Source organism: Schistocerca americana, chromosome 11 (genome assembly GCF_021461395.2).
Source record: "Schistocerca americana isolate TAMUIC-IGC-003095 chromosome 11, iqSchAmer2.1, whole genome shotgun sequence".
Lineage (NCBI taxonomy): Eukaryota > Metazoa > Arthropoda > Insecta > Orthoptera > Acrididae > Schistocerca > Schistocerca americana.
Genome location: NC_060129.1, coordinates 144696820 through 144724111, shown reverse-complemented (window position 1 = coordinate 144724111; position 27292 = coordinate 144696820). Strand labels below are relative to the sequence as shown.

The 27292-nt window shown below is 42.6% G+C and overlaps 1 protein-coding gene across 1 annotated transcript in view; it reads left to right on the top strand.

The window, feature by feature from the left end:
• Nucleotides 1-632: 632 nt before the first annotated feature.
• LOC124554061 (ankyrin-3-like) overlaps nucleotides 633-27292 on the top strand; it is a 57564-nt gene continuing 30904 nt past the window's right edge. The window contains exon 1 of the mRNA XM_047128102.1: nucleotides 633-745. The gene's annotated coding sequence lies outside the window, so the exon portion shown is untranslated. The remainder of the gene's footprint in view (nucleotides 746-27292) is intronic.

Here is a 27292-nt window from a genome sequence, read left to right as displayed (position 1 = left end):
TTTGTCATCTAACGCATCTCCTAGGGTGGAAGACGTCATATTATTTTTATTTATTTACTTGTTATACATCTGTCTTACCAACTGAGGCCTATGGCCATTATTTATAGCAATATTCTCAAGTGTGACCAGTTCAGTTTCTACCGCATCTGGTGCAAGAGGGATAGCTGTAACTCTGTGAATATTAGAATGAAAAAAGGCCATCTTATGGGCGTACGGATGGGCCGAGTTTGCAGGTATAATATTGTCGGAAAACGTGTTTTTCCGAAAAATATTAAATTCAATGCGGTTGTCAACCACAGTTAAAGTGAGGTCCAAAAAATTTAAGGATCGGATTCTCGCTCAATTGTAAAACTGATATTATGGTGAAGCTCATTAAAAAATCGAAAAAAATGGCCTACATCACTTTGAGAACCATCAATGATTAATAGAATGTCATATCCTTCTTGATACTGTCCGTGCATTGTGTGCGTATTGTATTACTGTATGACGTCAGTCGCAGCAAGGCGTTCGTGGAGAAAGGCTGCAAGACGCGAAGGTCACGCCTCGCGCCGTTGGCCTACCGCCAGCAATCGGTGAGAGTGGGGGGGGGGGGGGGGGGCGGGGGGAGAGGGAGGGTCCCGCGTGACGTCAGAGCTACTGCGGCGTTGGCTGTTGGGCAGTCGTTCGCGAGAAGTGTCAGACAGAGCGTGCCGCGCCGACTTCGGTCTACGCAACAGGGCAGGCGTGTGTTCCGAGTGTACAGCAGGTAGGAGCGCTGAGCCTGTTCTGTAAGACGCGAGATTATGAAGTCAGACATCCAGGTACTTAACTACTGGAGCAGGGTGCGTAGCTGGAAGTGGCGAGTCGCGAAACGTGTGGCCTCAAAAGGAGACAGCCGGCGAGTGCCGTCCGCCCGGCTCCAGTGTCCACTGGTGTGGAATGCCTGACATCTGCCGCGCCGGACATTTGCCACTCTTGCCCCTTCGCCAGGTATAGTCTGTCAGTAAACTGAAGAGCGAACGAGCGAGTCCCCACTCTGCCAACCCAGCTACGTCACAGGGTTGCTTCTAAAATAAGTCGTAGGGTCAGTATCGCCTCACGTGTTCCAATATTTCTACAGAATCCAAACTGATTAAGACCATAAGGAATAAAAAAAAAAAACGATAGATTCTTCCGAAACACAACAACATAGAGTAAATATTATTAACATAACAACGGAAGTCAGGATTATCCTACAAACATAGAACCGAATGCCTGTTCATGTTCCTCTATTGCTATGCGTAAAACGAATCCCACATAATGGAATCAGTCTGTAGAATTTAAGGCCTGTTCTTAATATGTGTTTCTACTAAAAGGTACAAATTTTCTTTAAAGGACTACATTGAAACTTAACAATTCTTGCAACACGAAGAGTGTTTAAAAAGTAAGCAGATATTCGTAATTTTCCGTGTTGTATTGGTCCGATCTGCACTACTTTTTTGTCACATGCCTGAAAAGTATGTGTACAATGTTATGCATATTGGATATTTACTGTGTTGTCAGCTGTCAGAAAGGTTACATGTGTTTTGGTAGCATCAACGATTATTTGTTTTGTATAAAAATAAATTAGAGAATCTAATTAAATTTTGTTATAAGAATGGAATAAAGTGTATGAAATTTTTAGAACTGGTAAATATTGCTTTTGGTGAGCCTGTTATGAGTAAACAAAGGGCAGACAAGTAGGTATAAACATCTCAAAGCAGGCCTTAAAGGACAGTGGTTTTACAAGCATCGATGAGATTAAAAATGCACAGTTAAGAGACGTATAAACTGTCCCGAAGAAACAGCTCGTAAAGTGTTTCGGGAATTGGAAAAAGCACTGGCATAAGTGTATAGTATGTATTGGGGAATATTTTGAAGAGGATAAAAATGGTTCAAATGGCTCTGAGCACTATGGGACTCAACTTCTGAGGTCATAGGCACCGCTCGGCCACTCCGGCCGGCTTTTCTCCCAAAATTATGAGTTTTACTTCGTGGCGATTCCAGTAAACCATACGGCCTATTTTTCCGTTCCTTATTTATGTGCCCTATTGGGTGAGGCTGACGTTTGCATAGTTGCAGCCCTTTGATTGGGGCTGGTAATATTAGCCAACAGTTCTTTTTGCGTCGCCTCCTTAACACAAGCTGTAATAACGTTAGAGACGATCGAATGCTCGTTACTCCACAAATACCTCCTATTCTTCGAATGCTGCACATTTTCTTGCAATGCTATACAATTATTCATCACTTCCGGATATCGAAGTACATCAGTAAGTATACAAATTTAACTCACTGACACTGGCAACTAAGATCCCACGAACAGAAACGACGTATATCACCGCACGCCGATCTACACCGCTACACCGATAAGGGGCAACAAATTTTGGGTGCCCCTGTAGGCCAGTGGCAGCGTTCTTCTGGGAAAGGCCAATTGCCCCACCAAAACCGCTGCACGCTCTTGAGTTTAGAGACAGACTAATGTAGTGATCCCTCAGGTAAGGGATGCCCTTCCAAACCTCCGTCTCCACATCTTACTCGATACAACCAGTACGTAAGGGACCTTCTTCTTTGACATCTCGGCGAAATACAGAGATTCTTTCCCGAAATCGAAATATTTATAACATTTGGAAAACGAAAGCAATATGACGATTATGTCAGTATGTAATTAGTTCTGATCAGTATAAATATAGATCCCTCTGTCTGTACGGTAGCTTCCTTTCACGCTTACCGATTGCGATAGAAACAGTCCATCGCCATAGGAGCAACAAGGAAGGAACGATATAAAGAGAATGCGAATGTACGCTAAACATTTCTTATTGACCACTGCATTTCTGCCTACTTTAATTACTACAACTGCATGCCCAAAACACACTAAGGAAAGAAGAAATGGGAATGTGAATGTTTGGAAAGAAGAACGACATACTCCATACTAATTTACTCTCTAAAATCGGATATCCCTTGCAGCGAAACATTAGTTAATAAAGTGTAGCGGTACAATGTTCAAAACATAACCGAAAATACGTTCACTAAATAGAGATAAGAACATCTATGACTGACATGTCATCTAAAGTCGACGTACAATTTTAAAATGTTACAAATAAGGTTCAAATGGCTCTGAGCACTATACGACTTGACTGCTAAGGTCGTCAGTCCCCTAGAACTTAGAACTACTTAAACCTAACGAACCTAAGGACATCACACACATCCATGCCCGAGGCAGGATTCGAACCTGCGACCGTAGCGGTCGCGCGGTTCCAGTCTGAAGCGCCTAGAACCGCTCGGCCACACCGGCTGGCTAGAAATAAAGAATTGAAGTAATACAGAATGCTATGCTTGTAACGTACGTTGTTGTTCTACAGTATTTAGCTCTGGTATTTACAGGGTCACAGAGAAAGCATCCTAGGTTTTGGTGGGAAAAGCCGTAATTGTGATGATCCGCACTACAACAGAAACAGGAAGCACAACTTAAGGAAAAATAATGTAATGTGTGTTTCAGCTCACAAGCGACATTCAAGCGGATAGTTCCTGTGACTTAGTATGGGCAGAGGTTATAAATAAATTAATAACTGGCTCCTTTTACCAACCCCCGGTCTCAGATGAAACAGTTGCTGAAAAGTGTAAAGAAAACTTGAGTCTCGTCACAAACAGGTACCCTACTCACACAATTATAGTTGGCAGTGACTTCAATCTACCTTCCATATGTTGACATTTTCAGACCCTATTGTAGATAGAAAACAACTTCCGTAATTGTTCTAAATGCTTTTTTTAAAAATTATTGTGGATAATTAGTTCACGAGGCCATTCAGATTGTAAATGGTTACGAAAACACACTTGACCTCTTAGCTACAAATAATCCTGAGCATTACGACGGATACAGAGATTAGTGAACACACAGTCGTAGCGAGGCTCAATTCCGTAACAAAGAAATTCACCAAAACTAGTCGCGAGATATATCTATTTATAAAAGTAGCTAAAAATTCGGTTGACGTCTTTCTAACACTCTCCAACCCCCACAAACTATGTAAGTGAAGACCATATGTGGCTTAAGTTCAAAGAAATAGTATCAACAGCACTCGAGAGATTCATACCAAATAAATTAATAAGAGACGGAACTGATCTACATCTACATTTATAGTCCGCAAGCCACCCAACCGTGTGTGGCGGAGGGCACTTTACGTGCCACTGTCATTACCTCCCTTTCCTGTTCCAGTCGCGTATGGTTCGCGGGAAGAACGACTGCCGGAAAGCCTCCGTGCGCGCTCGAATCTCTCTAATTTTACATTCGTGATCTCCTCGGGAGGTATAAGTAGGGGGAAGCAATATATTCGATACCTCATCCAGAAACGCACCCTCTCGAAACCTGTCGAGCAAGCTACACCGCGATGCAGAGCTCCTCTCTTGCAGAGTCTGCCACTCGAGTTTGTTAAACATCTCCGTAACGCTATCACGCTTACCAAATAACCCTGTGACGAAACGCGCCGCTCTTCTTTGGATCTTCTCTATCTCCTCCGTCAACCCGACCTGGTACGGATCCCACACTGATGAGCAATACTCAAGTATAGGTCGAACGAGTGTTTTGTAAGCCACCTCCTTTGTTGATGGACTACATTTTCTAAGGACTCTCCCAATGAATCTCAACCTGGAACCCGCCTTACCAACAATTAATTTTATATGACCATTCCACTTCAGATCGTTCTGTACGCATACTCCCAGATATTTTACAGAAGTAACTGCTACCAGTGTTTTTTCCGCTATCATATAATCATACAATAAAGGATCCTTCTTTCTATGTATTCGCAATACATTACATTTGTCTATGTTAAGGGTCAGTTGCCACTCCTGCACCAAGTGCCTATCCGCTGCAGATCTTCCTGCATTTCGCTACAATTTTCTAATGCTGCAACTTCTCTGTATACTACAGCATCATCCGCGAAAAGCCGCATGGAACTTCCGACACTACCTACCAGGTCATTTATATATGTAAACAGGAAGACGTAACTCTCAAACTTCATCGAGAAAGCAGCCATGTTACACAAAACACGACAGAAAGCTGCTGCAGGAGCACCGAAAAAGGCACGTATAATTTAGACGAACGCAAAATCTCCAAGATTGGTGAAGTATTATTACTGAGGCTCGAAATTTGGTACGGATTTCGATGCGAGGTGCATTTAATAGTTTCTGCAACGAAAGTCTCTCTGGAAATGTGGCAGCAAATCCAATGAGATTCTGGTTCTACGTTAAGTAAACCAACAGAAAGGCTCAGTAAGCGATGAGGAGGAGAAGGAGAAGGAGGGGCAGACGAGGGACCCAACCCTTCGGAGCAGGTAAAACCGTGGCGAATGCCCGGCGTGGCAAATGTCCGCACACCCTGGTGTCGTGATGGCTGGGTGTTGTGTGCTGTCCTTAGGTTAGTTAGGTTTAAGTAGTTCTAAGCTCTAGGGGACTGATGACCATGGAAGTTAAGTCCCATAGTGCTCAGAGCCATTTGAACCATTTTTTGAACTCCCTGGTGTGAGTGGCTGTGCGAATTTCGCGAAATCGCATTCTATGGGCTTTCGTGTTTACGTGGTTCATTTGCAGTAAAACATGAATACCGCGCAGCTACAATGCGATAACTATTACGTCGATTATGTTGCCAGCAGTGTAAATCAAAACGTATCGTAGTGACCAAGTGTGTAAATAGCGTTGCATGTCGGCGTCGGTATTTCGCTTACTTTTCTGTAAGAGTAACTGCGTGGTTATTTGCTGCCAGTACCACAAAATTTGAAGCAAGTCCGTAATATGTAATTTCTTCAATTTCAATCACTACGACTTTCGACTCCCGCTTATTGTGCGGGAACTGTATTTGTTTCAGTGTACGCCTAAATGGAGAATGCTAGCGGGTCAGAGTGAAAGCGCACGGCTAAACAGACAGTTTTTGCATAGAGAAAGTAATAACAATGTGGACATTACAATGATAATAGCGATCATAATTTTAATACGTGAGCATCGAAAATTGAACTAAACATTTTTTAAATTAATTATATAAAGAGGTCAATGAAACTTATACAATTCGGAAGGAACTTCTACATCTACATATATACTACGCTAGCCACCAAGCGGTGTGTGGCGGAGGGCACAATTCGCGCCGAAGTCATATTCCCCCTGCCCCCCCCCCCCCCCCCCCCCCGCCTCCCCCTCTGTTCCACTCAAAGATCCCGCGCGGTAAAAACGACTGCCTGAACGCCTCAGTACAAGCTCTAATTTCCCTCATCTTTGAATGGTGATCATTGCGCGATAATGAAAGTTTGTGGTAATAATATATGCCCTACATCCTCGGTGAAGATCGGATTTCGGGATTTAGTGAGCAGCCCCTTCTCTTTAGCGCGCCGTCTATCTTCAAGAGTGTCCAACTTCAAACTTTCTATGAGATTTTTAACGCTCTGGCGATGGCTAAATGTACGCCACGAATCTTGCCGCTCTTCTTTTGACCTTCTCAGTCTTTCGAATCAGACCCAACTGGCGAGGGTCCCACCCAGACGAACAAAACTCCAAAACTGGACGAACTAACGTATTTTAAGCTATTTCCTTTGTTGAAGGACTGCATCGCTTCAGGATTCTACCAATAAACCGCAATCTAGAGTTCACCTTGCCCGTTACTTGTGTAATCTGATCATTCCATTTGAGATCATTTCGAATAGTCACATCCAGATACTTGACAGACGTTGCCGCTTCCAAAGACTGGGCATTTATGTTGTACTCGTACATTAATGGGGATTTTCGCCTTGTTATACGCAGTAGGTTACACTTACTAATATTGACAGATAACTGCCAGTCATTACAAAAAAATGGTTCAAATGGCTCTGAGCACTATGTGACTTAACTTCTGAGGTCATCAGTCGCCTAGAACTTAGAACTAATTGAACCCAACTAACCTAAGAAAATCACACACATGCATGCCCGAGGCAGGATTCGAACCTACGACCGTAGCGGTCGCTCGCTTCCAGACTGTAGCGCCTAGAACCGCACGGCCACTCCGGCCGTCCCAGTCATTACACTACGCATTTATTTTCTGCAAATCCACACTGATTTGTTCACAACTTTCGTGTGATACTACTTTCCTGTAGACAAAAGAAAAAAAAAAAAAGATTCAAATGGCACTGAGCACTATGGGACTTAACTTCTGAGGTCATCAGTCCCCTAGAACTTAGAACTACTTAAACCTAACTAACACAAGGACATTACACACATCCATGCCCGAGGCAGGATTCGAACCTGCGACCGTAGCAGTCACGCGGTTCCAGACTGTAGCGCCTAGAACCGCTCGTCCACTGCGGTCGGCACAAAAGAAAACAAAATCATGTTTATACATAGTCATTAGGTGAGAAAATATAGTCATACACACACATACACACCCACCCACACACACACACACACACACACACACACACACACACGCACGCACTAGAAAAGTTGTCCTTCGTCTCTGATTTTGCTACCAACAGGCTTAATGATCGGATGCTATGATAGAAACGACACACAAAAGTAACAACGTTTCATGAAGTTGCATTCCAGAGACAGTCATGTTTAAACGCTGCAGATAGTTCATTTGAAGTAATACTCGTATACTGGACACCTGGAACTCCACAACTGTTAATGTTTTCAACAGTGGAAAACGAAACGTAATAACGAAGCCATCGGGGACAAAAAACGTTGTTTATTAGCGTCTTTTGTTCACCTACTTTGGTATAAGAGTAAACGGAACTAACTCTGTGTTCGTTTGCCGCTATTGCCACAAAATTTAGTGTTTTCACAATTTTCAGTATTTTCATTTTGAGTAGTCACGGCGTTTCTTATTACAAGAAATCATTCAAAGAAGAACATTAAAGAGATGGACTGGCCGACGAAGAGCTAGAGAGAGACAGTTTTTGCATAGAGAAAGTTGTGCTGATGTTGATAACAATAATTCTATTGTCGTTCTGAATGATACATTTAAATGTGCACTGAACAGAATGTCAAATACTTCTGACAACTGTGATTGCAGTTTGATGAATTTACATTGCAGATTTTGTAATGCAGATCATTTCGCGTCTGAGGTGTCTTTACGGCATTCACATTCTGTTGTAATAAGGCAGAAATTAATTTGCCGCCATAAATACAAAATTTATTTTTCAACACGTTGTATCAAAGTCGTATTTCAAATGAACCTTAATCCTGACACTGTAGATAACATTCAAAAAATCATCTTGTCTCTAAAAAGTAAGAACTCTGCAGGGTTTAATAATATTGCTAGTAATTTATTCAAATGTTATTGTGTGTGGATAAGGGACATTCTCTGTCATATTTTCAATGCTTCCCTTCACAAGTGTGTTGTTCCCAGTAGACTTAAGTATGCCATTGTGAAGATCCTGTACAAAAAGGGCGATACAACTGAAGTAAGCAACTATCGACCTATCTCTCTGCTGGCAGCTTTCTCTAAAATTCTAGAAAAGCTAATACGTGTAAGAATTACTGATCATCTCATGAAGAATAGAGTTCTCTGCAAGAGCCAATTTGGCTTTCAAAAGAGCCATTCAACAGAAGACGCAATCTATGCACTTGCAAATGAAGTCCTAGAAATCCTTAATGAAAAAAATGCCAGCATTTGGTGTTTTCTGTGATTTGTCTAAAGCGTTTGACTGTATTGATCACCAGATTCTCTTGCAAAAAGCAAAATTAGGAGGAGTAAGTGGTGTTGCAGGCAACTGGCCACAGTTGTATCTCCAAGACAGAAAACAAAAAATGTCTTGAATAGCTCAGGTGGAGTATGTGATGTTTCCTCACATTCTGAATGGAGTTCCATTACAGGTGGAGTGCGTCAGGGGTCAATTCTTGGACCACTATTATTCCTGAATTTTATAAATGATCTACCATCATGTACAAGCCTGCCATGTAAATTTACATTATTTGCTGCTGATACCACAATTTTTATTAGCAGTAGAACAGATAGTAATCTTGAGGAATCCATTAATCACATACTCTCAGATGTGGTAATTGGTTCAAGGTGAATGGTCTCTCATTAAGTTCCAGTAAGACCAGCTTTATTCAGTTCTGTACAAAAACAGAAAAAGAATTAAGTGTGACATGTGGTAATCAGCCAATAGAAATAATGGAAACAACAAAATTCTTGGAGGGCACATTGACAAGAAAATGAACTGGTCTTCACGTATTATAGATCTCTGTAAGACGCTTAACTCTGCTTCGTAAGCTTTACAGGATGTCACTACATGTGTTGAGCCTGACACTGCAAAAGTGGCATACTATGGCTATTTTAACTCGCTGCTTGAATATGGCATTATTTTTTGGGCAACCAGCCACTAGCAAGGAAAGTGTTCATTGCTCAGAAGCGAGCTTTAAGAGTTGTATGTGATTTGCTCCCAAGAGACTCGTCTAGAAATAGCTTTCGAAAACTTAAAACATACACAACTACATGCCGATAATTTTTTCCCTCGTGTGTTTTGTCTGTAAAAATGTAGAGATATTTCTACCAAACAGTAATTATCATGAGCAAAACACACGGAGGCAGAATGATATACACAGTGAGCATAGAAATTTGAGCTTGGTGCAAAAGGGTATCCGCTACACTGGAAAATAACACTTCAATGCTCTTCCTCCTGAAATAAAGGCAGAGATCCATCACAAGAGTAAGTTTAAGAAAGCACTAAAAATATTTCTGCTAGAAAAGCTTTTTACAATCCAGATGAATTTTTAAATAAATAAATTATAAATTTTAATATCATATTAATACAAGTTGACATAACGCCACTAAGAAGGTTATTTAACTTGAGCTCGGTATCTGTGTGTATCTGTTTTTCCGTGTTGCTTTATTGATTCTAAGAAAATATGTATCGTCTTTTTACCGTACTGCTGCTCAAAGACACTGTATAAATTTTTACATAATCATGTACTCAAATGTCTGTATATGCTATAAGATTATCATGTTGTATTTGTAAAAAAGTGACTCGGGTCCTTGTGAACTCAACACAGTTGGACCCATGGCACACGAAATAAAATAAAATCAAATTAACTGACCAATTAAAGAGAAATGGAAGAATTATTTCTAGAACACTTGTAGCTACAGTGTAGCGTGTGCCACAGATCAGTTCTGCGGCTAAAATTTCAGGTACGGTACATGACATTTGCTATCACTGATAAGGTCCACCGACTTTCGACCACAGGCGATACTAGGAAACACTGAGACAGGCGGAAAACTACGTTTTGCTTCTGGAGCGCAAAGTACCGAGACTATATTCATCCAGTGTTTGATAATGACAACAGTTAGTGACTTCAAAAAATTTTAAACGTAATTTCAAATCTTTCCTACGTTTTTCTCGCTTACATGCTTAACGTAAAACATTAATTCATTTGTAAAGTAATCAGAAGACTGGAACTGTTTCATATATTGGAGCGCATTTCATTAAAGCATCTTGGGTGGGTGATTTACTGGTTATACTGTAAAACGAATCGTGAACTCTGCGATGTAGCTTATGCCGTTCTAGAACTTGCAGAATGGTTACGTCTGTGAATCATGTGTTGCTTCTACATTGTACGCCTAGATGTGTTTCAAGCTTTGCCGTAAGGCGTGGTTGGATAACTCAGCTGGTAAGAACTAGGGGACCAGGCTGATGCCTCATTCACGGCACAGACGTCCGATCTGCCTCATCGTCCAGGCGTGGTTGGCGTCCTGTTGATGGACGCTGCCGTAAACATTCTGTCTGCAGGTGCGAAGGTTGTAAAGGTGGCAACACACGTAACTGCATGCTTGACAAACACACTCGCACAAGAACGCTTGACCGAGTGTGTGACAAACTTGCGCAGGCGTCAAAACCGTATAAGCAGCTTGATGGTTGATCGAATTTCGATTATGCATGCTTGTGGAAGCATTCAAGGGTCTGTAGGATTCAGCATATGTGCCAAGGATAGGGGAGGCTTGTGGAAGCATTCGTTAGTGACTTCACTTGATTTTTATTTCGTCCTGTTATACTGCTTTTCTTTTTTTGGTTTATGAATTTGACCAGCTATGGACCGCATACAACTTAAGACTTATGGTGTTTCTTTTTCTTCCTTTCTTCACAGTACTTCTTCATTTTCTCTCCAACTGCTCGTCTCTGCTCATGTGTCCACACTCTCTTGGGTCGAGGTTTTGGCTCATCTTCTTCATAGTAGGCGTTTCTTATCAGTAGCCTGTAGTGATTCCTGTCACGTATTACTTCTTCTGTAACATCTATTTTGTTGGCATCTTTCTTTGCTTTGTAATCCGTGTTTCTTCATTCTTTTTAAATATCAATAAAATTTCAGCCGTCTCTTCCTCATTGTCTCTGTCATATTTTCTGTATTTTTGTATAAATCTTCATTTCTCCTTTTAATCCATCTATTTTCATTGTTTTTCTCAGGACCTAGAATTTTTCTTAGTATTTTTCTCTCTCTTTTTTCTAGTTCTCTAAATTCGCCTTTCTTCAATGTTAGGCACTGTGTGCCTAACATTCCATAAAATTGAATATTACATTATGTGTAAAGGTTGTACTGTAATGTAGATAGCCTAAACTCAAATAATGAAATATTTCAGGGAGAAGGAGAGAAGAAAAAGAACATTACAATGAGACAACCTCCACTGCGTGTCTACCGCAAATACTACGGGAAATGGAGCTCCTATATAATAAGCTGAATCGTCCGACATGTTTTCCCCCAACTCTGAGCATTTCGCAGTGTTTATCTTGTGGGTGATGAATCTATTCACGCAACTTTATACGATATTTCTTATAAAATGTTTGGTATTGCTCGTAGAAGCGTTCTAAACAGCAATTAATGTGTACGGAGGTATCTAGAATTCCTTTTTTATATAATGGGAAGACTGAAATATAATATTACTTTGCTGTTTGAATCTATGCTCGGAATTTGCGTGGTAGTTAGTAAATACTAAATGTAATGAGTTAAAAACTCGGTAACAATGGCTTTAAACATGGGTGTTAGGTCGTAACAACCCATGCCTATTTATCAATTTTTTGCTCAAATATAGGCACTTGTGAAAGTGGTGTTTATTCTTCCTCTCTCCCCTCCTCCCCCCCCCCCCCCCATCTCTTTGTACAATAAAAATACCGCATTTCTTGACGTACTTACTTGTGAAACTAATATTTATTAACAGTTTCATCTATCATTTAACCAGTATTCATTTCCACTTCATGATAAGTTTGTTGCCTGTTGAGTTGCGTAAAAATAGATTATGTTACCTGTGCAGCTTCCCTCGTAATGACCAATCCGCTATAAAAATATCTTAACTATCACTCGTCCTACGGTAGCCATATAAGAAATGGCGTTAAGTTGTATGTCTGTTTATGATAACGACATAAATACGTCACAAATATTGCTCTCCACTTTGGCAATTAGGAAGACATCTCAGGAATCGAAAACTTTTGAGACGAACTGTTTCAGTATAGTTTTGGCAGAGGGAAGAAATGCAATTGCATACAACTGATTTCATATTTAAAACTACTTTTATTAATGTAAATTTATAGTGCAGAATTGAGCATCAGCTCCTAGTTCCCAGTTGTCTTTGTGACAATTTATGGCCCATCTTTTTCTTCATTTGAGGTTACGTGGAAATCTAAACACGCGGAAACCATATTTGCAATAATCAGTGGAGTTCATAGCTAAGCGGCCACCCGTATTTACGACGAATTCTTTGGTACAGCTGGCCGGAGTGGCCGAGCGGTTCTAGGCGCTACAGTCTGGAACCGCGCGACTGCTACGGTCGCAGGTTCGAATCCTGCCTTGGGCATGGATATGTGTGATGTCCTTAACTGCTGATGACCTCAGCAGTTAAGTCCCATAGTGCTCAGAGCCATTTGAATCGTTTTTTGAAGAAGTTTTAAGGACGTGGGACCGTACGGAAAAAAACTCTGATGGGGGCATTCTAGTAAATTCAAACCTTGGAAAGTCATTGAAAAACAATACGCTTAGCGTCCCAAAGAGTAAAACTTTACCCGGAACTGATGCTGAACTTCCAGTGGTAACTGTAGGCGATGAAGCTTTTCCTCTCAAAACATACTTGATGCGACCATATCCTGGCAGGAACTTAACAAATGACAAGGCTATATTTAATTATCGTTTGAGTCGGGCAAGAAGAATATCCGAAAACGCATTCGGTATATTGCAACAGAAATTTCGAAGAGTTAGAAGAATCCTTCAGGGAGATCCTAATAACCTTACAATGATTGTGACGGCTGCGTGTGTACTGTAAGACTTTATTCGAAAAATGGAAAGTTATAGGGTGCCCGAACAGCAAAACTGCTGAGGGATCCGGAAGATCATCAAATCTTCGAAACCTACCTCGAATTCGTGGGAGATCAACAGATGCTGCATTTGCTGTACGAGAACAACTCAAAAAATTCCTGAATTCTCCACAAGGGACTGTGGAATGGCAAGAACATGTCGCCTTGGCGATATAACGATGACATAAACCAAACATCTGTTCGTAAAATAAAAAAGTAAATAAATATCTTTTGGGTATTAAAACTTGTATAGTTTTTATCGTACCTTAGGCTTGTAGATCTGTTGCAATTGTCTTCCAAACTCTGTCTTTGTATTCGATATTCCTGCAGTTTTCACTTCCCTGATCGTAAAGAACAGGAAACTTACGAACTCCTTCTATTAGTCGTTCCACATCCGTGTTTTTGTACACAGAACAATCTTGCGCAGTTGCACAGCTCACAGCCGGCCGCGGTGGTCTAGCGGTTCTAGGCGCGCAGTCCGGAACCGCGCGAATTCTACGGTCGCAGGTTCGAATCCTGCCTCGGACATGGATGTGTGTGATGTCCTTAGGTTAGTTAGGTTTAAGTAGTTCTAAGTTATAGGAGACTGCTGACCGCAGATGTCAAGTCCCATAGAGCTCAGAGCCATTTGCACAGCTCACAAGACAATTCTACCGCCAGGCCGTGTCCGTCACGTGAAAAATTAAACACGGCGAATCCCGCCCAGTCCGTTGACTTTCCGCGTGCACGCCCGGTCAAATGGGGCCCGCTACGCTGCATTTGCTTTAAGGGGCTCCGGAACGCCCTATACTTGCAATGTTAAAATAACGCTTATAAATTACATCTTTCCTCACAAAGTATTTGAGGTAGGAAGTTGAACTTTTTGTAGATTATTTATTGGAATATGGGCTACAACTTAACACAGGGATTTTACAAAATTTTAGTTCAGTTATTAAAGATGATTTTTTTTTCAATTGTAATGAAAATGCACAACATTTTTTGAAATTTTTTATTTATATATTCAAAAATATACAGTTTTTTGGAAAAAGGCTGTGTTAAATTATGCAGAAGGTACTGTGTAACATTTACTGAAAGTTTGAAACAAATAAGTTTGGAAGATCCTTAGAAAACATGTAATTAGTATGAGAAATTAAAAGTTTTGGGAATCGAGCGACAAAGATTGGATTAACTTTTTAGTGCATTCCAGGTCCATAGGATGGATTATCTTCATCCTCTGCAAACTCCTCCTCCAGCTTCCTCTTGTTCCTCCTCCTGTTTACTCTTGCTTGTATTTCTAGACTCTTTACAGCCCTGTCTGCAGCCCGAAGGCGTTCCTTGTCTAAAGCAAGCATCGCTCGTTGTTGTGTTCGCAGATTTTGCTACCATTTTCTTCAGTTGCAGTTACTGCAACACTGTTCCAAAAGGTGGTCATGTATGAACACTTATTGTGGTGTCACCGCCAGACACCACACTTGCCAGGTGGTAGCTTTAAATCGGCCGCGGTCCATTAGTACATGTCGGACCCGCGTGTCGCCACTGTCAGTGATCAGACCGAGCGCCACCAGAAGGCAGGTCTCGAGATACGGAAGAGCACTCGCCCCAGTTGTACGACGACTTTGCTAGCGACTACACTGACGAAGCCTTTCTCTCATTTGCCGAGAGACAGTTAGAATAGCCTTCAGCTAAGTCAATGGCTACGACCTAGCAAGGCGCCATTAGTAACATTGCATGTATCTAAAGAGTCCCACTTGTATCGCCACAATTTCCAGATGTACAACTATGATGGATTAAAAGTTAAGTATTCAGCAACTACGTACTTTTATTTATAGCATTCATTACGTATCCTGTTTCAGACTTCACGCCATCTTTCGTGCGCTTATAGCGTGCATTTCGGCCCCCTCAAACACACTGTGTCGGCACCTCTTGTCGACACAACACTTATCACATTTCAGTTGTATTTCACTAGCAAGTCCTACGTGCTTTATTATGGAGAGTTCCAGACCAACTTCACTACAAAGAATACATCTTACACAGTTTGAAAAAATTCCTTTGAGAACCGACATATCAAATATTTCATTCACATCCGATTCGCCCATAAAACACTCATAGTTTTCACTCATTGAACCAAGCTTCTTCTGTGAAGTATTTTCTTTACTACTTTGACTGCTATGGGCAGGTGTACTTGAGAGGTTAGGTTCACTCACTTGGTTATCGTCTTTATTGTTTACAGTAATAACACATACCTTTGGCTTTCCAACATTTCTCCTTTTCTTAAAAGCCTTCAGAGGATTTCTAATAGCTTTACTTTTACTCATTATTATACTTCAACAAAACAGAGACGCAAGAAACAGAAATATTTACGAATATTTTCGAGATAACGACAGAGTAAATAAACATGAAACAATCGACAATCACACCAGCGATATATATTGAACCATCACAGGTTAGCCACAACACATACTTTACTTCACATCAGTAAAATGTACCTGATGAACACGGACGTTAATAATAACACCATTTGACAGCAGTTTAACAGCGCCACAGTGGGTCACGCCCATGTAGAACACATTTCAAAAAAAAATTAAAAATAGTTGTAGTCTTCGGAATTGAATAAATTATATATCTATTAAAAGGTAATAGTCTGCAGATTCAGAAAACGCAAAAAAGTAAAAATTGAACGTTTCGTGATTTTGAGCCTTTCTGGAGCCCCTTAACACTTTGAGGACTGAGCGCGAGTGTGGACGCTCAAACGGCTGGTACTGAGCGATTTCACAGTTTTTCTGCATTTTCTACAGCAGATTCTATACCACAGAAAACAGATTGCTCTTTTGCATTTAAAAACTACGACCATTCCCTTCAGAGTACTGCAAGGAAATAAACATTTACGTTAGTGACAGGGGTTGTACATTAATTTCAGAGTAGGCTGTTTTCACAGTGAAAAAATTTTTTTTTTAGGTTTTAGGACCTCCAAGGGACATAGGATTGAAATTGTTAGTTTTAAATGAATAACTGTTGAAATATGAACTTCTACTTTATTAATAATCACACAGTTACATTGGCTTTTGTATGAAATATTTCGAAACATTTTGGAGAACAAAGCCCTACGTCACAGGTTTCACAATAATATCGCGTGTCTTTCCTTGAAACTTTACCATATCTGGCCTTGCTTGTTTCTGTGCATACTTAGACAATTTTGTGGGTGGAATTAATTTTGGAAAATGCCTTCCGCTTAGTCTGTTGATGGGTGAACTATTCTGAGAAGTGCATGAGTCTAAGAGGCCACCTTTGTGAACCAAGTTCTCTGCTAACTCTGTAATGTATTCAACCAGATGTTTGCTTCTATTTCGCGACGTTTTGTACAAAATGTATGAATTTACAGTCATGAGCATGAAAATGTGAAAGAAAACTTTTTTTCACCACTTTATCTGTTTTCGTTCAAAAGGATAGTACGCCATTAGCTGGTCGCTATGATCCACACCAGCTTTTTTACTATTGTAGTCCAAAACACAGTCTGGCTTCATTTTTTCCACCATTCCAAATTTAGTTTTCACACTGACATTTGTTGCCGTCATTTTATGCTTTGTTGTCAAAATAAAAACGTCTCTGTTGTCCTTCCATTTTACAAACAGTAAGTGACCTCGTCTGCGAAGCGAAAGTTCATAATTTTTTTAATTTCTGGCCAACAAGATCCCTTTGTAGCCCTTTTCTATTTTTGTGCACAGTACCAACTGCCTTAGTTCTTTTCCCCCACAAATAATCCAGTAAATCAGGGCTGTTGTAAAATCAGTCCATGTATAATGTCTGACCTTTATTATGAAACGAATGACACAATCTGTCTACAATGTGTAAAATGCTGTTATCGGCATTAGACTGTTTCCCAGAATAAATTTCACAGTTCAGGACCTACCCACTTTCACATAGCACAAAAAATTTTACGCCATATTTATTAGGCTTATTTTTCGTATACACTCTAAAACTCAATCTACCACGAAAAGGGCAAATTCCTTCATCTATAGTAATATTTTCGCCTGGCTTGTAAGCCTTTCCACTTTGGGTCACGCATCTGTCGAATATAGGTCTTACCTTATGAATAGGATCGTGACCAACCTGGTTTTTAGGAATATATGTTGCGTTATCTACGAGATGTAACATTCGTAGAATTGACAAAAATCTCTCTCTTGGCAGACACTTTGCCGCAAATGAGGACTGCAACACGGAATTTGTTGACCAGTAGTCAGACAGTTTTGGTTTCTTCACTAGGCACATATGCAAAATAATACCAAAAAATTTATACAGTTCACTGAGTTTCACTGTTGTCCACTTACGCCACACTGACTGAGGCTTCAGTTTTCCTGTAGCACTTAGTGTGTCTATTGTCATTCTAGCGTAGCGGTTTGTCTCTCGTTTGACCAGTCTCACCAGTTCTTCATCGAAAAAGTACGTGAAACAATCAAACACTGAAGAATGTTGGTCAATCCCATCTTGAATTCCACAGGATTCAGAAAAAACAGGAAGCTGGGGAGTGATTGTATCGTCATCTGTCCACTGGCCAGAAGAATATGGCAAATTGCAATGACCAGTTGTGTTTGTTGTGACAACGATGTCAACAGCCTCATCTTCAGGTCTTCCTGTGCGCCGCTACCAAACTACCATTCGTTTTATAAAACATTTTTATGGCTAACGCACCCTGTTGTCCGTTCCACTGATCCATGATTACTGAAATGGCGGACTGTTTACTCGCTAACTGTCACGAACCCGCAGTGCTGCCACCTGCCTATGGGTGCCGCTACTCATTTCAAACATTCGCGTTATTCTGTGTCACCCTGTACTTTGGGGAAAAATGGCTGTCAGTTGGGCTCAGATTATAGGACAGCATGTGTGGTCTGTTAGCTAGAAGCGGCCGCCCGCACAGTGCAGGCAAAACAGCTGACGCGGGGAGGTGACGTCACGCGGCCAGACTGGTTGGAACCGGCTCTCTGTAGTGCTGCAGGGGGGGGGGGGGGGGAAGGGGGGGGGGAACAACCGCTCTACAGCGACGGCGGGGCGTAGTGGCGTCTGTGACGTGAGTACAGTTTGCCGCACACTGCACAGTGCTTTGAGCAATACAGGTACAAGTGGTTATTTATTCATTTTTGCAGCAGACTCCAGTTCACTGTTAATTCTGTACATGTTTTGCTCTGAGTTTTACTCAAAATACGTGATGAACAAGACCTACCGTAACAAATGACGATTTGGTTGACGAAAGTATATACACAACAGTTCATTTCAGTACGTCCACAGCTCGTGGTTTCGCGGTAGCGTTCTCGCTTTTCGAGCACGGGGTTCCGCGTTCGATTCCCAGCGGGGCAGGGATTTTCACCTGCCTCGAGATGACTGGGCACACAAATAGGGAAAGTGTTTAAATACGGGAGATTTTCTGCGTGTCCAAAAGGTGTTTATGTAAGTACCGCACCAATACAACTAACATTCATTTCAATAATCGTGAAAATCATAAACAATTGTGACTCAATGCAACATGACGATTTTTGATGATTTATTTATCATATATTAAATGATTTCCTCTCACTTTCTGTCTCTCTCTCTCTCTCTTTCTCCCACTCCCTCTCCTTCACCCCTCTATCTCTCTCTCTCCCCCAAACACAAATAATACCTCTGCCTAAAATCACTATTCATTTATATGTATATACATTGTTTGTTGAGTGTACCCATAGAAGTATGTCATAGTCACTAGGTTCAAACCAATTTAAAGGACGCCATCATTTCGAACGAATCAAAATTAATCTGAATCTTCCTGGCAGATAAAAACTGTGTGCCCGACCGAGACTCGAACTCGGGACCTTTGCCTTTCGCGGCGAACTGCTCTACCATCTGAGCTACCGAAGCACGACTCACGCCCCGTCCTCACAGCGTTACTTCTGCCAGTATCTCGTCTCCTACCTTCCAAACTTTACAAAAGCTCTCCTGCTGTGAGCTGTGAGTACCGGGCGTGAGTCGTGCTTCGGTAGCTCAGATGGTAGAGCACTTCCCCGCGAAAGGCAAAGGTCACGAGTTCGAGTCTCGGTCAGGACCCACAGTTTTAATCTGCCAGGAAGTTTCATATCAGCGCACACTCCGCTGCAGAGTGAAAATCTCATTCTCAAAATTAAATATCATCAGATATTCTGTAAAAAAAAAGTACAGCACTAAAAAGTGCATACAGAACTAGAACTAAAAAACAAAAAACCGCAGCGCCGAAATAATCAGGCTAGAAAACAAACAAATATTACCAAGTACATAATTAGAAACCAAATTTGCTTATCAGACAGAACCAAAGCATAAAGAAAATACAAGAAAGACTGTAGAAAAAGATACTAATATTGTATGAAACCTAAACCTAGCTTTGATCTACCAATCTATTTGTTAACTTGTAAATAAAAGTTTATTACGTTACAAGATAAAAATAAAAGGTGTTGGTGTGTCGTCTTCATCGTCATCATTCACCCCCATTACGGTCGGAGGAAGGCGATGCCGAAACACCTCCACTAGGACCCTGCCTAGTAAGGCGGTGCGGGTCCCCCGCATCGTTCCCCTGTGCTCTGTCAAGGAGTATGGGACTTCCTCGTCATCATTTCAGTACGCTTCGTATTGTTTTAAAGTATTGTTCCACATCGAAACAGAAAATTTTTCTGCAGAAAGCGTACTGAAATAATGATGAGGAAGTCCCATACTCCTTGACAGAGCATAGAGGAACTATGCATAAGTCCCGTACCGCCGTGCTAGGCAAGGTCCTACTGGAGGCAGTTTTGCCATTGCCTTCCTCCGACCATAATGGGGATGAATGATGGTGATGAAGACGACACAACAGCACCCAGCCACCTCGGGGCAGGTGAAAATCCCTGACCCCGTGCTCAGGAAACGAGAACGCCACCGCGAAACCACCAGCTACGGACGTACTGAAATGAACTGTTGTGAATACACTTTCGTCAAAAAAAATCGTGATTTGTTACTTTAGGTCTTGTTCGCCACATACACTCCTGGAAATGGAAAAAAGAACACATTGACACCGGTGTGTCAGACCCACCATACTTGCTACGGACACTGCGAGAGGGCTGTACAAGCAATGATCACACGCACGGCACAGCGGACACACCAGGAACCGCGGTGTTGGCCGTCGAATGGCGCTAGCTGCGCAGCATTTGTGCACCGCCGCCGTCAGTGTCAGCCAGTTTGCCGTGGCATACGGAGCTCCATCGCAGTCTTTAACACTGGTAGCATGCCGCGACAGCGTGGACGTGAACCGTATGTGCAGTTGACGGACTTTGAGCGAGGGTGTATAGTGGGCATGCGGGAGGCCGGGTGGACGTACCGCCGAATTGCTCAACACGTGGGGCGTGAGGTCTCCACAGTGCATCGATGTTGTCGCCAGTGGTCGGCGGAAGGTGCACGTGCCCGTCGACCTGGGACCGGACCGCAGTGACGCACGGATGCACGCCAAGACCGTAGGATCCTACGCAGTGCCGTAGGGGATCGCACCGCCACTTCCCAGCAAATTAGGGACACTGTTGCTCCTGGGGTATCGGCGAGGACCATTCGCAACCGTCTCCATGAAGCTGGGCTACGGTCCCGCACACCGTTAGGCCGTCTTCCGCTCACGCCCCAACATCGTGCAGCCCGCCTCCAGTGGTGTCGCGACAGGCGTGAATGGAGGGACGAATGGAGACGTGTCGTCTTCAGCGATGAGAGTCGCTTCTGCCTTGGTGCCAATGATGGTCGTATGCGTGTTTGGCGCCGTGCAGGTGAGCGCCACAATCAGGACTGCATACGACCGAGGCACACAGGGCCAACACCCGGCATCATGGTGTGGGGAGCGATCTCCTACACTGGCCGTACACCACTGGTGATTGTCGAGAGGACACTGAATAGTGCACGGTACATCCAAACCGTCATCGAACCCATCGTTCTACCATTCCTAGACCGGCAAGGGAACTTGCTGTTCCAACAGGACAATGCACGTCCGCATGCATCCCGTACCACCCAACGTGCTCTAGAAGGTGTAAGTCAACTACCCTGGCCAGCAAGATCTCCGGATCTGTCCCCCATTGAGCATGTTTGGGACTGGATGAAGCGTCGTCTCACGCGGTCTGCGCGTCCAGCACGAACGCTGGTCCAACTGAGGCGCCAGGTGGAAATGGCATGGCAAGCCGTTCCACAGGACTACATCCAGCATCTCTACGATCGTCTCCATGGTAGAATAGCAGCCTGCATTGCTGCGAAAGGTGGATATACACTGTACTAGTGCCGACATTGTGCATGCTCTGTTGCCTGTGTTGCCTGCATGCTGTGTTGCCTGTGGTTCTGTCAGTGCGATCACGTGATGTATCTGACCCCAGGAATGTGTCAATAAAGTTTCCCCTTCCTGGGACAATGAATTCACGGTGTTCTTATTTCAATTTCCAGGAGTGTATTTTGAATATGTATGTTACAAATTGCACGCATTTCGGCTCTGGTTCTAGCAAACGTGGGTTCTCTACTAGTAAGTTGCCTCCCTTTTCCTGTTCGACGCTTCCTTATTTCGCATCTCTCGTAACCAAGTTCATGGCACGCCTGTTAAAAGTCCACCTGCTGTCTCGTCACCCTCTGCGCATGCGCAAGCAATACTGGAGTACAGTCTGAACACATGGCAATGAGACTAGAGATGGGTCGAACTCGTTCATTCCAGTGAACTACTTCATTCATTTCACTCTTTGCCGTGAAGCGTTCAAATGAAGTAGTTCATTCGTGAAGTACGGAAGCCTGTCGAAGTTGCCCAGTTCGCCGCTCAGCCGCTGCTACGCTCACTCGTACAATGAAGCTTCGTAATACTTCATAATTTTACCAACAGATGGCCGAACTATGCAGTAACGTGCACGCAACGTTTTACGCTCTTACAGCGTCTGAGTTAACTTAATAGAGCATGGTCGAAGGGGACAAAGGAAAGATAAACAGAGAAGCCTGTCACATATAAGGAAGGTATTACATTTAATCTTGCTCGAAATTTTCTCATGAAGCGTCCAAAAAAGTCTTTATCTGCCAAATGAAATATTATTTCTTGTATTCATGAACTGAAAAATAGGGGTACCAACGAAATGCAGTCCAATTTTATGTTCCTTGTAAAATTTAATCCAAAATAGAATGAGTATGTTTACCACTGTCACAGTCTATGTACCTACGTTAAGTAATTATTCAGAAGTTTTCCTGTAGATTTTATTTTTGTTGAGAATAATAACCCTCCAGATTTAAAACGTAAACTGTCACCTGAAGTCATTGTTACAATTTCAGGTAAAATCCCTTTTATTTTCATGTTGGCTGCGCGTGCTCACACAACCAGCCCCTTCGTTTATATCTTTAATATTCATTTGTCTGCAAGCGCTGCCAACGGTAGGCTACCGGTAGACGCGAAGTATAACTGGACTGCACAAATAGTCACGGGTAATGTTGTCAGCACTGCACGTAGCAGCTGACGCTGCCTTCCCCTCGCCCCTCACCCCCCCAACCGTCGCAAAGCTATCGTTCCCCACAAACTCCGCGCGATTCGTCGACAGGCAACAGAGGGAGGACTGAAGTGAAGGGAGGATGAGTGACGTAGCGCCGATGTAGTGGGAGAGGGAGAGGGGAAGAGACTAAGTGAACTAGAAAAAAGTGTGGAGTGTGCTATCTGTGAAGAGTTTGAAGTACCAGTTCATTGAAATTGAGTGGTTAGTTCATACTTCACTGAAGTGAAGCGTTCATTTGAACGACTCATTCAACAGCTCCCCATCACTAAATGAGACGCTATTCTGCCCCTTAGCATAGCTGTAAGATTGGACGACTTGGTAACGTAGCAAGTTATTCTACATCTACATCTACATCTACATCTACATTTATACTCCGCAAGCCACCCAACGGTGTGTGGCGGAGGGCACTTTACATGCCACTGTCATTACCTTCCTTTCCTGTTCCAGTCGCGTATGATTCGCGGGAAGAACGACTGCCGGAAAGCCTCCGTGCGCGCTCGAATCTCTCTAATTTTACATTCGTGATCTCCTCGGGAGGTATAAGTAGGGGGAAGCAAATATTCGATACCTCATCCAGAAACGCACCCTCTCGAAACCTGGCGAGCAAGCTACACCGCGATGCAGAGCGCCTCTCTTGCAGAGTCTGCCACTTGAGTTTATTAAACATCTCCGTAACGGTATCACGGTTACCAAATAACCCTGTGACGAAACGCGCCGCTCTTCTTTGGATCTTCTCTATCTCCTCCGTCAGACCGATCTGGTACGGATCCCACACTGATGAGCAATACTCAAGTATAGGTCGAACGAGTGTTTTGTAAGCCACCTCTTTTGTTGATGGACTACATTTTCTAAGCACTCTCCCAATGAATCTCAACCTGGTACCCGCCTCACCAACAATTAATTTTATATGATCATTCCACTTCAAATCGTTCCGTACGCATACTCCCAGATATTTTACAGAAGTAACTGCTACCAGTGTTTGTTCCGCTATCATATAATCATACAATAAAGGATCCTTCTTTCTATGTATTCGCAATACATTACATTTGTCTATGTTAAGGGTCAGTTGCCACTCCCTGCACCAAGTGCCTATCCGCTGCAGATCTTCCTGCATTTCGCTACAATTTTCTAATGCTGCAACTTCTCTGTATACTACAGCATCATCCGCGAAAAGCCGCATGGAACTTCCGACACTATCTACTATGTCATTTATATATATTGTGAAAAGCAATGGTCCCATAACATTCCCCTGTGGCACGCCAGAGGTTACTTTAACGTCTGTAGACGTCTCTCCATTGATAACAACATGCTGTGTTCTGTTTGCTAAAAACTCTTCAATCCAGCCACACAGCTGGTCTGATATTCCTTAGGCTCTTACTTTGTTTATCAGGCGACAGTGCGGAACTGTATCGAACGCCTTCCGGAAGTCAAGAAAAATAGCATCTACCTGGGAGCCTGTATCTAATATTTTCTGGGTCTCATGAACAAATAAAGCGAGTCGGGTCTCACACGATCGCTGTTTCCGGAATCCATGTTGATTCCTACATAGTAGATTCTGGGTTTCCAAAAACGACATGATACTCGAGCAAAAAACATGTTCTAAAATTCTACAACAGATCGACGTCAGAGATATAGGTCTATAGTTTTGCGCACCTGCTCGACGACCCTTCTTGAAGACTGGGACTATCTGTGCTCTTTTTCCAATCATTTGGAACCTTCCGTTCCTCTAGAGACTTGCGGTACACGGCTGTTAGAAGGGGGGCAAGTTCTTTCGCGTACTCTGTGTAGAATCGAATTGGTATCCCGTCAGGTCCAGTGGACTTTCCTCTGTTGAGTGATTCCAGTTGCTTTTCTATTCCTTGGACACTTATTTCGATGTCAGCCATTTTTTCGTTTGTGCGAGGATTTAGAGAAGGAACTGCAGTGCGGTCTTCCTCTGTGAAACAAAGGTGCTGTAAAGTATGCAGCTGTGCTTGTTTCTGGCTGCTTTGGCAGTCATTGTTGCAGTAGCTGCTGCAGGTCCGTTGTTTTTTTCCCTCTGTAGTGAGAACGCAGCTGACGCACCTGCGCCACAAGGTGCCTGCGGCAGCAGTGATGGGGAGCTCGTGAATGAGCCGTCCAGATGAACGCTTCACTCCAGTGAAGTGTGAACTAACCACTCAATATCAGTGAACTGGTACTCTATAAACTCTTCACAGACAGCACACTCCACACTTTTTTCTAGTTCACTCACTCTCTTCCCCTCTCCCTCACCCACGTCACTCGTCCTCCCTTCACTTCACTCCTCCCTGTGCTGCCTGTCGACGAATCGCGCGGTGTTAGTGGGGAACGATAGGTTTAGGACGGGTGTGGTGAGGGGCGAGGAGAAGGCAGCGTCAGCTGTTTCCTGCAGTGCTGACATCAAATGGTTCAAATGGCTCTGAGCACTATGGGACTCAACTGCTGTGGTTATCAGTCCCCTAGAACTTAGAACTACTTAAACCTAACTAACCTAAGGACATCACACACATCCATGCCCGAGGCAGGATTCGAACCTGCGACCGTAGCAGTCGCACGGTTCCGGACTGCGCGCCTAGAACCGCGAGACCACCGCGGCCGGCGCTGACATCATTACCCGTGACTATTTGTGCAGTCCAGTTATACTTCGCGTCTACCGGTAGCCTACCGTTGGCAGCGCTTGAAGACAAATGAATATTAAAGATAGAAACGAAGAGGCTATCTGTGTGAGCACGCACAGCAAACATGAAAATAAAAGGTTTGTTAATAACACTGAAAGAGGGATTTTACCTGAAATCGTACCAATGACTACAGGTGACAGTTTACGTTTTGAATCTAGTGGGTTATTATTGTCAACAAAAATAAAATCTACAGGAAAACTTCTGAATAATTACTTTGTGACAGTGTTAAACATACTCATTCTATTTTGGATTAAATTTTAAAAGGAACATAAAATTGGACTGCATTTCGTTGGTAGCCCTATTTTTCAGTCCATGAATACAACAAATAATGTTTCATTTGGCAGATAAAGACTTTTTTGGGCGCTTCACGAGAAAAGGTCGAGCAAGATTAAATGAAGTACCTTCTTTATATGTGACAGCCTTCTCTGTTTATCTTTCCTTTGTCCCCCCTTTTTTTTCTCTTTATTGCCATTTTGAAACCTGTATACAGGCAGGCCTGCAGCAGCATACTACGCCGCTCTTTGGCCGCAGAGAAACACAAAAGATAGAAATGAAGACAATTAGAGAAAAAAGATGGTGGACATATAAACGGAGACAAACACTTTTTAAAATACAAGGTGCCGTTCATGGGCGTAGAGTCCAAGATAAAATTGTTCAGATACTTGGACACAGACAGAAACGCCCTTTGTCCCCTTCGACCATGCTCTATTTAAGATAACTCAGACGCTGTAAGAGCGTAAAACGTTGCGTGCACGTTACTGCATAGTTCGGCCATCTGTTGGTAAAATTATGAAGCATTACGAAGCTTTATTGTACGAGCGAGGCGAAGCGAGCGTAGCCGCGACTGAGCGGCGAACTGGGCACTTCGACAGGCTTCCGTACTTCATGAATGAACTACTTCATTTGAACGCTTCACGGCAAAGAGTGAAATGAATGAAGTAGTTCACGGGAATCAACAAGTTCGACCCATCTCTATGCGGCAGTGACTCAGTCTGCAGCTAGAACGCTACGAATATTTATGCTCCCTATGAACCTAAATAAACTGCAATAGTTATATTCTCCGATTTTGCTCAAATTGTACACATTGCTTATTGTCATTGCTAAAATGATACTATCCAAATTTTCTTTTGTTACTTATCTTAATTTGGAACATTGAAAATTTTACCAAGAAAATCACAAAAACCATTCTGGTATTTCTAAACTGGTCTAGGAACGGCAATAGATTAAGTTTCAACATCGTATGGGGCTATTATGAAAAGTTCAACTCCTAAAATTCAATTAACTAGAATCTTTCATTTTATACCATTTGTAATTTTTATTTGACGTAATGCTGGAACCTTTTAAAACTAATATTCAGTTATGTTTTGGGAGTGATTCAGAGAGTGAATGAGGGACATATGAAAAATCGAAATGCTTTTTTTTTTTATGGAGATATATGAGATCTATCTGAAATCCATACTGTCGGAAAAATTCCTGGGAAGAACCACGAGTCGTGTGACAGCCACGAAAGAAGATAGAAACAGAATAAGCTTGTTATTTAATTTTTGGAATTATTTCATACTGTATTAGGTTCAAATGGCTCTGAGCGCCATGGGACTCAACATCTTAGGTCATCAGTCCCCTAGAACTACTTAAACCTAACTAACCTAAGGACATCACACACATCCATGCCCGAGGCAGGATTCGAACCTGCGACCGCAGCAGTCCCGCGGTTCCGGACTGCATCGCCTAGAACCGCACGGCCACCACGGCCGGCTACTGTATTAGGTCTATAATTAAATCTAACGAGTGAACTGAAGTTTTGCGTACGTAAATTGTGATAGGATAAGAGAGGATTTTG